The sequence below is a fragment of the Microtus oregoni genome, unplaced genomic scaffold (genome assembly GCF_018167655.1).
Source record: "Microtus oregoni isolate MIOR12 unplaced genomic scaffold, Mior012 000119F_ref0000445, whole genome shotgun sequence".
NCBI classification, from domain to species: Eukaryota; Metazoa; Chordata; class Mammalia; order Rodentia; family Cricetidae; genus Microtus; species Microtus oregoni.
The window spans coordinates 129,683-139,346 of NW_024544748.1; the positions used below are offsets into that span (position 1 = coordinate 129,683).

The window sequence follows — 9,664 nt, forward strand, 5'->3', positions numbered from 1 at the left end:
TCACTGTAGGGCTATTTTTCTTTTTGCACACTAGGTTTTTAATTTTTTACCAGACAATACACATTTCCCTTACCCTTTAAGTTAGTGTGACAATCTTCCATAATAAACTACTTAAAGAGAAGCTTTTGTCAAAAATGGAATGAGATAGCAAAATCAAAACAAAATGAAAAGATAAGAAAAAAACAAAAACGAAACCCCTGCTGTTTTTAAAACCCATAACATCCACATGAACACATGCTATCAAGCTAATTGATAGCATGACAGTGTTTCCACGGGCCGGCGGTCCTCACCAGCATGCCAAGGGCAGAGTGTGCGCAGCCCCGTCTCTTCCTCATGCTGGATGGCAGAGGCTCAGTCAGCTTCACATTATTCGGAGGCCCTGGAGGGAAGACTCCAAGGTCCTGAAATCCCAAATTGTCATGGCTCCATCGATGCCAGTACTGCAAAGTTTTCGACAGTCTCGCTTGTCCAGCTCATAGACAGCAGAGTGATGCTGCTCCGGTGCAGTGTCTCCAAGGCTGTGTCGCGGTCCTCAGTTGTGGCTCTCTTGTCCCTTTTGCATGGCAAACATGTTGCGCTGGATGCTCTGTTTTGGGACGTCTATTTTGACACAAAGGTCAAACAGTCACGGTCGTCATAGTTAAATAGCATCAGGCAGCAGCCGTGGCCAGCGGCCACAATGCTGTTCTCTGAGATGAACGACACACTCAGCAGTGGCAGGAACTCCGTTTTCAGAGTATAAACCTGCACACTTTTTGAGGCATCAGCAACGGACACAGTGCTGTCGTGGCTGACCCAGGACAGGCGGCTCCCACTGGCAGAGAAACTGACCCCATGCACCCAGCCGCTGGTGCCACTGCCACCAAATTCAGACATCAGCTGACCAAAAAGGCATCTTGCTGCCCCAGGGAGTGCTGGCTGGCTTCTCTCATCCATCTCTTTGATGTAGGCAAAAAAAAAACACTCTTCACTTGAAGTCACATGAGCCTGCAGCCAGCAAAACGTTGTTGGGATGCCAGTCCAAGTTGAGGACTGTGGAGCAAAGTGGCTTCTTAATGTGCTTGCTCACCCACGAGTCATTTTCAGACTCAAAGTAACATACAGAGATGAGCCGGGCCCCACTCCCCACAGCAAACTTTTTTTTTTTTTTTTTTTTTTTTTTTTTTTTTTTTTTTTTTTTTTGGTTTTTCAAGACAGGGTTTCTCTGTGGCTTTGGAGCCTGTCCTGGAACTAGCTCTTGTAGACCAGGCTGGTCTCGAACTCACAGAGATCCGCCTGCCTCTGCCTCCCGAGTGCTCCCACAGCAAACTTATTCTCGGGTGGGGACCGCTTCACAAAAGTGGCTGCGCGGTTAATCCTCAGGATCGCCAGGGTAGGCTTCCAGATGCGTTTCGGTCCGCCCACAAGTGACAATGCGGTCACTCTTAGGATACCAGTCAATACCTGTGATGTATCCATTATGTTCCTTCAGCTCACGAGCCTTCGTCCACTGGCTCCCACATTGGGGCTAAGGGCAATGTGGGTACGATCCCTGTTCCAGGCGTGACAGGTGATTGGCTCTAGCAGAAACTGATGCAGAGACATGATTCTTAAATGTTTTCAAAAGTCAGAAAGCATGTTCCCAAGAGTGTTGAGTATTTGAATGAGGCCAGAAACAAATCCTAGTCTTCCAGTACAAGGAAAGAGAGAGGAAAGGCAAGGAAGGCAGGCATTCATAAATGTCTAAGAAGCATTAGTAATGGCTATTATTTATTTTCATTATCATTTGAGCAGCTGCTCTTGAACCTAATAAAAGCCAAGTAGACGAAGACTCTTCTTACTGCAGCTGGGGAAATCGAGACACCGAGAATCAACTTTCCCAGGGTCACCCTATAAACAGGCAGAGTCAAATGAGAACTTTGGTGGTCCTACATAAAGGACTTTATGTAATGAATAGTAACGCAGAAAAGAGCGCAACTTTGGCGGGAGATGGGGGTGGAACCGAAGAATCTTACGGTTACTCGGAAAGATGGCTTTTCTCTTGTTGGGGAGGGTCCCCCAATAACTGACGGACCACAGGCTGCTGTAGACAACACTCTGGGGTCGGGTCGGTCCGGAAAGCCAGAGCGGAAGATTCGTGGACTCTGGACAGTCGATGTGAACAGGCTCCGGCGGGCACCGACGGAGGAGGGAGGCCCAGAGGAAGCGGCTGACAGATCCCGGAAGTTAAAGTCTATTTTATTGTATCCAATAGATACTTGGATGGTTTCTAAGACTGCCCTGCTTGATATGAGGAATTTAGTTAAACGCTGAATTTTAAAATAAGTTCCTCTTAAAGTTTTATGCAGCTAGAGACGCTGTCTGAAATGCACTTCTTAATATTAAACGAAACATTGTGTAGATTCTATTCTATATTATAGAAGTTCTAAATTATCTGAAAATAGTTTCAAAAGTTGCAGCTACAAATTTAAGAAGACAACGTCTATAAAGAATGCATATATAGTCACACAAAAGAATGTTTTATTTTGCTCTAGTTATTCTCAGTAACTAACAAAAGGGGAAGAGAAAAAGAGCCCAGCCAACCCTTTGGCTCATTAGTTAGACAATCCTGCCCCCTAGAGGCATAGTAAGGAAAACGCAGCATGAATTCCCTATTCCTAGTGAGAAGGTTGTTTAATTTTATTTGTGAGAATGTTCTCAGTGCTGACAGGAAAAGATCGCTCAAGTCATATTAGATTAATACAACAAATAACTGTGATTGTGTGATGAATCCCACGAGCCAACTTCTTTAGGAAAGTAAAGAACGCTGGGAAGAAATCAAAAGCCCCTATAGAGCACTGTGTCTCCACCCCAGAAGCTCTGGGTCCATCCTCTCCACACTTCCATTTGCGCATGCGAAAGAACAGCTATGTAAAGGGATGTTTTTCTGTGGTTTCATCTTGTGTCCGATATGTCTTCTAGCCCTAATTTTGCCATTCAGTAGTTATTAAAGTCAGAGCGCTCTGATCCCATGTCTAAGACACTCAGAACAGCTCTCATCTCAGAATAAATTCTTCTGTGCTTTGCCCTGTGAAACCTCCCAAACTGCCCCACTGCTTCAGCTTTTACTAATTGTCCTCTTCAGCCCCTGCCCCTTTTCTTCCTTCCAAATAATGAGCCAAACTCATTCCCAGAGGCCTCTTTAGATGTCCTGTCTCCTTTCATTTGGTCAGATAGCAATCTGTGGTCAACTTAAAAAGGACTCAATCACAATATCACATTTGGTTTTCTTTACCTCACCATCTGAATTTGTATTTAGCATGTTGGCAATGCCCGTGGAAGTTTTTAGGTAGTTAGATGGGGCAGCCAGCAGACAAACCACCCTCTGGAGAAACTTAAGTTACACAGACAAAGAGGCAGGAGGCCTGGGCCACCCCAGGGGTCCAAATTCACCTGAGCCATCCAGGGAAGTCTGCTGCTCCTGCAGGGCCCGCTGGGATTCTGGTGGGTGGTCCGAGGAAAGGGATGGGAACTTGGGCCTGGCCGTCAGAGAGAGACTGCAGCTGGCCACTCCGATGCGGCTTCATAGGTTCTGGTTCCCTTTGACTCTGGGTAGTTGAGGGGTGGATGCAGCAGTAGCCACAGCTTCATGTTGCTGCTGTCAGTGTATGTCCTCGGCTACCCTAGGACTGATCTTCAGTTGGGTGTTGCTGGTGCTTGGGCTTCTGGCCTGGTGCTGCTGAAGCCACGACCTCGAGGTCAGCCACCTTTGCTGTGCCCTGGCGCTGTTGGAGGACTAGGAGCGCGCTGTGCACCTGGGGGTGCGAGCCTGCAGTTTTCCAGACACCCAGAGAGTAGAATGGCTTAATAGTATGGTAAAGCACATGGAGCCCTTTATTTGTCATTTTATAGAGAGACTTTCGAGAAACCATTGGAAGCAGCTGTGTGGGGAGCAAATGCCCATCTCAGCACCTTCAGCTTCACAAAAGTGAACATGGGTTAGCAACCCCTTAGAGACAATGGTGTTAATGTTTATACTAAAAATGTAGACAAAAGACAAATTATTCTGAATCTTCAGATTAGTCTTGCAGGAAATTGTGAGATTGATTTGGAGATCAAACGATATTTTTGTAGAGCTGGTGTGAAAAGTATTCAGATTCGTGGGACAATGTGGGCGATCCTGGAGCCCTTGACTGATGACATGCCTTTAGCTGGAACATTGTCCATCTTCTTCCTTAGGAAACCACTTTTAGGGATTAACTGGACAGGACTGACTAATCTCCTGGACATCCCTGGACTGAAAGGCTTATCAAATACTATCATTTTGGATATAACTGTCAATCACTTGCCAAAAAAACAAGATCCTAGCTGGGCTCCCTACGCTTCCAATAAAGATATAGCCCCATGCAGTCCCCGCCTCCAGTCCATCCCTAGATATAGCCCCATGCAGTCCCCTCCTCCACTCCATCCCTAGATACAGCCCCATGCAGTCCCGGCCTCCACTCCATCCCTAGATACAGCCCCATGCAGTCCCCTCCTCCACTCCATCCCTAGATACAGCCCCATGCAGTCCCTGCCTCCACTCCATCCCTAGTTACAGCCCCATGCAGCCTCCTCCTCCACTCTATCCCTAGATACAGCCCCATGCAGTCCCCGCCTCCACTCCATCCCTAGATACAGCCCCATGCAGCCCCCTCCTCCAGTCCATCCCTAGATACAGCCCCATGCAGTCCCCTCCTCCAGTCCATCCCTAGATACAGCCCCATGCAGTCCCCTCCTCCACTCCATCCCTAGATACAGCCCCATGCAGTCCCCTCCTCCACTCCATCCCTAGATACAGCCCCATGCAGCCCCCTCCTCCACTCCATCCCTAGATACAGCCCCATGCAGCCCCCTCCTCCACTCCATCCCTAGATACAGCCCCATGCAGCCCCCTCCTCCACTCCATCCCTAGATACAGCCCCATGCAGCCCCCTCCTCCACTCCATCCCTAGATACAGCCCCATGCAGCCCCCTCCTCCACTCCATCCCTAGATACAGCCCCATGCAGTCCCCTCCTCCACTCCATCCCTAGATACAGCCCCATGCAGTCCCTGCCTCCACTCCCACCCCTCACATCACACTGGTCTTTTCAGATTCCAGTGAAAACTCCGGGGACTGAGTGCTGGTACCTGTCACACATTAGATCCCACTACTAAACATCTATATCTCTTTACTTCTCAGAAAAGTTGTAGTCCCAATTCAATTAAAAATCAAAGCTGGCTTTGAAGTTGGAGTGTGGCTCTCTTCTTCTCTAAATCCAAGCATGTTGTTAGAAAAAAAGTTCAGAGTTTTTCCTCACATCAGAAGAGCCACCTGGTGTAGAACAGAAGAAAACCAAAAATCTAGGGACTATTGTTGTCAAAACTGTTATCTCCCCAAACTATTTCTCCCCTTACTTATTTCTGACTCTTTGGTAACTTTTTTTTGGCTGAGTAACTTAAGTATATTTTGACAAATGGATAGGTAAAATTAATAGATGGATGATAGCTAGCTAGCTAGATAATAGATATATAGGTAGGTGATAGATAAATAGATAACATATAGATAATAATAGATGTGACATATATTCAGTAGAATATTGTTACATTTTAATATCTTTATCTTATTTTTAATTATTGTAAGTATATGTGTATCTGTGTGTCTGCATATAATGTCCTGCCTATTCCTCTCAACAATTCAATGACTTTCTCGGGTCCTGGAAGATATCCCAATACGCTGGCATACCCTATAATCCACAGGGGCAAGCCATTGTGGAGAGGACCAGTAGAACTTTTAAGGAACTGTTGGCCAGGACTGTCTTGCCAGAGGCTAGGAGAGATCCTCATCTGACCTTAACAGAGGTTCTTTTCCATATGAACTTTCTCAGCTTTGATGACAAGGGGCTCAGCCCAGCTTACAAATACTGGGCATCTCTGCCAAGGAACACACCCCTGCCGCTGGTGATATGGAGAGATCCCCTCTCCCTCCAGTAGCAGCCACCAGCCCCCCTGCTGACCTGTGGGAGAGGGTGTACTTGTGTTTTTCCTTAGACTGCCACAACACCAATATGGGTCCCTGTAAGAGAGGCTGGTATACCTGGCCATTGATCAGCCTGCTTCTACCAAGGAGGGATTAATTCAGGATGGGTAATGTACAAACTCCCCTTTCTTGCTCTTATTGCCCCCCCCCAACAAATCAATTTATTAAGGGCAGAGGTTATGGCCTTTGACTCCTCATTTTTTTTTAAAAAAAAATTGGCATAACATAAAAGGCTATTGGATCCCTCCTGGATGCTCACATATGTATTAATTGGTGGGGTGGTTTTGTTAACCTTTGTTCTCCTTAAATATCTCATACAGAAGATCCAACATCAGTGGACGGCAACTAAGGTGACTTTTCAGTTGGTAATGGTTCTTAGGCCGCCCTCCACAGGAGGTTATGCATGCCTGATTATTTGTAATTCAAAAGGCCACTGCCTAGCCCCACAACTCTGGCAGCTCTCAAGGAATGAATGTTCTTCAAGGGCTAGTAGTCAATAATGGCCAGGAGCTTGCTTGGCAGGCCAACTTAAGACAGGCACAGTTCAGTTGCTGAGCCTTCCTGAGGTGGGGTCAACAAGGCCTGAACAAATAAGTCTGGCTCTCACTGAATGCCCTCTGTAGTAAATAAAAAAGAATGGATATGTAGGAAGTTAAAGCCTGGCACTGTCAAAGGTCCTGTCTGTGCCTAGCCAATAAGGAGCAACCAACTCAGTATTTCCTGAGTGCCTAGCAACAGGCACTGTCAGAGGTTCTGATTGTGTCTAGCCAATGAGAGACAGCATGAGATGTCAACTGTCAACAGATCAAAAAGTCTGAGTGCTGGGAGGGTAGATAAGTTTTTCCCTGTTGTTAAATAAATGAGTCTGTTGTAAGCCTTCTACCTGACTCGTGGTGTCTATGTTCATTGATGTCGTGCCTTCACCCCTCCCCCCATTCCCCAAGGAAGACATTCGAACCCAATAAAACAAATATATTCTCCCACTCACTCCATTAGAGGTATCATCTGTTGAAGGCAAAGGCCTCTGTCTTTTTGACCACAGAGCTCTCTCTACCCTTGACCCTGGGTGAGACATAGACTAAAAACATTTGTTTGTTTTTACATTTGTTTTGAAACAAAGTCTCATGTATCTGGTTATATAACCAAAAAACGACCCTGAACTCTTGACCTTCTTGCCTCGAATGTTCCAGGTGATGGGATTACGGGTGCATACCACCATGCTTGGGTGTCAATTTTTTTCAATGATCAATAACCGCAGGGAGACCTGGAACATGTCAATTATATTTTACTTCTAAAGTACAAATTTTCAATCGCCTCCATATTATCATAAGTGTCAAGAAGACAGCTGAGGAAAGATTCAATGGCCGACAAACAAGTATCCAATACATTTCGGGATAAGGTTTATTTTTCAGTAATAATGTCTCTGGCTCCCTCACTGGCTCCAGGCCACTCTGGACGTTCTCCTTTGAACCTTATGTCAGGGTGGTAAGTGAGAAGAGTGGTCATTGCACAACATAGAACATTCTCCCTAGGCCCTATGGGATTTCTATGGAACATTTGTGGGTAGATGTTTGAGTCATCCACAAAGAAGTCAGGATTGACTGGCTCAAAACTTCTATGTTTGTTGTTGCTGTTGTTGTTGTGGAGACATGGTCTTTGCTATGTAGCCCAGACTACCCTGAATTTGAAATCTTCCTACCTCAACTTTCAAGTGCTAAAATTACAGTTACATGGTGCCAAATAACACAATCCCATGGTCTGGTTTTAAAACTGGCATTATTTAAGCAGGCAGTAGTGTTTAAGCCAGACCGAGATAATATATGCCAGAGTGTGTGTGTGTGTGTGTGTATTTCTTTATTCTTTGTGAATTTCACATCATGCACCTAAATCCCACTCACCTCCCAGTCCCTCCATATCTTCTTCTCATGCCATGCAGCACCTCCCCCAAAAGAAAACCTCCCCCAAATAATTAAAAACAAAACAAAAAAGATCAACTCACTCTTCCATCTTTCCAACATCTCTTCATTTCTCCTAATGGTATTGGGCCAATGCAAAGCCCAGGATGTGGGTCTGGGTGGTAGGTGAGCTGGTCAGTCTGGGCCACTAGGACCAACCGCCTCACGCAAGGGGCAGAGCCAACTCTCCTAGGCCTATGCCATAGGAATCAACTTTCCCAAGCCTGTGGCACGGGATGAGGTCTCTCTCCCAAGTGCAGGGCTCAGCTCTCCCATGAGGCGTAGAGTTAGTTCTCCTGCTGCAGTGTCCAGTGAGGGGCAGGGCCAGCTACCCCAGGGTCACCGAAGGCCAGAACTGGCTCAGCACAACCCTTGGATTTCAATACACATGGTTCCCATGGCCTCCTGTAATAACACAGGCCATGGACATCAACATAGACCCCACTTGCAGTGGGACCATGGACCCAGACATGGTACTCGGCAGCAGCTCAAGACTGGATGCCACCACAGCCCCAGTGGCAGATCAGGTCATACAGATCACTATGGCCCTGGTGGCAGTGTGGTTCTCAGACACCAACATGGCCTCAAGTGGCAGTCCATACCCCAGGCAAATATGTGGTATTTGGTGGCAACATGGGTCATGGATGTGAACACAGACTCCAGCTGCAGTAGGACCACAGACACAGACAAGTCACATATACAGGAAAACCAATCAGAATAACAACTGGTTCCTCAGTGGAAACTCTGAAATATATCCTGGAGAAATGCACTCCAAATTCTAAATGATCGTGGCTGTCAAACTAGACTATTGTACTCAGAGAAACTACCTGCTATAAGTGAAGGAAAAAGAAAAACTTTTTATGATCTAAAGCGGTTAAATATCTGGGTGTTGTAGAAGGCTGTTTGTTCATTTCCCAGTCACCCAGACTCCCGAAATAATCACACAGAAACTATATTATTTAAATCACTGCTTGGCCTATTAACTCTAGCTTCTTATTGGTTAACCCATTTCTATTATTTTATACTTTACCATGAGGTTCGTGGCCTACCAGCAAGGTTCCAGCTTGTGGCTGGCATATTTCTCCTCTGACGGCTCCATGGCGTCTCTTGACTCCGCTTTCTTTCTACCAGCATTCAGTTTAGTTTTCTTCACCTAGCTTTATTCTGCTAAGCCACTGGCCAAAACAGTTTCTTTATTCATTAACCAACAAAAGCAATACATATACAGAAGGACTTCCCACATCATCTGGTTGGAGTTCCCTCTGACTTGGAATAAAGACTCAGTTGGTTATAACTCCACTGTGTTGGAGTGGTCATCTTTGGTGGGCTTGCATAACAGAAACACAAATGAAGCTGTGGGATATTTGTTCACACTGACATTCTAGGACTTCTAATAATGTTAACCTTGATTCAGAAGGTGGAGTCAGTGATTGGCTTACCGGAGTTAGCCACAGATACAATGGAGGGCCAAGGGAGTTGGAGAGAGAGGGACAAGAAGAGACAAGGAGAGCATTGGAGGGAAATGCAGAGAGTAGGGTCAGCTGTTTATTTCTCAGCTGTTCCTTGGATTTATTAAGCTTTTATCTCAATTTCTGGCTCATGAGTTCTATTAATACTAGAACAATTAAGGTAAATACATTAATAATTACTGAAACACAAACTGTGGCTAAGAACACAAACAGGAAAATAAT

At 45.8% G+C, this 9,664-nt stretch overlaps 1 pseudogene; it reads right to left on the reverse strand.

Moving 5' to 3' along the window:
- Positions 1-361: 361 nt before the first annotated feature.
- On the reverse strand, positions 362-1,587 carry LOC121444293 (annotated as a pseudogene).
- Between the last annotated feature and the right edge of the window lie 8,077 nt (positions 1,588-9,664).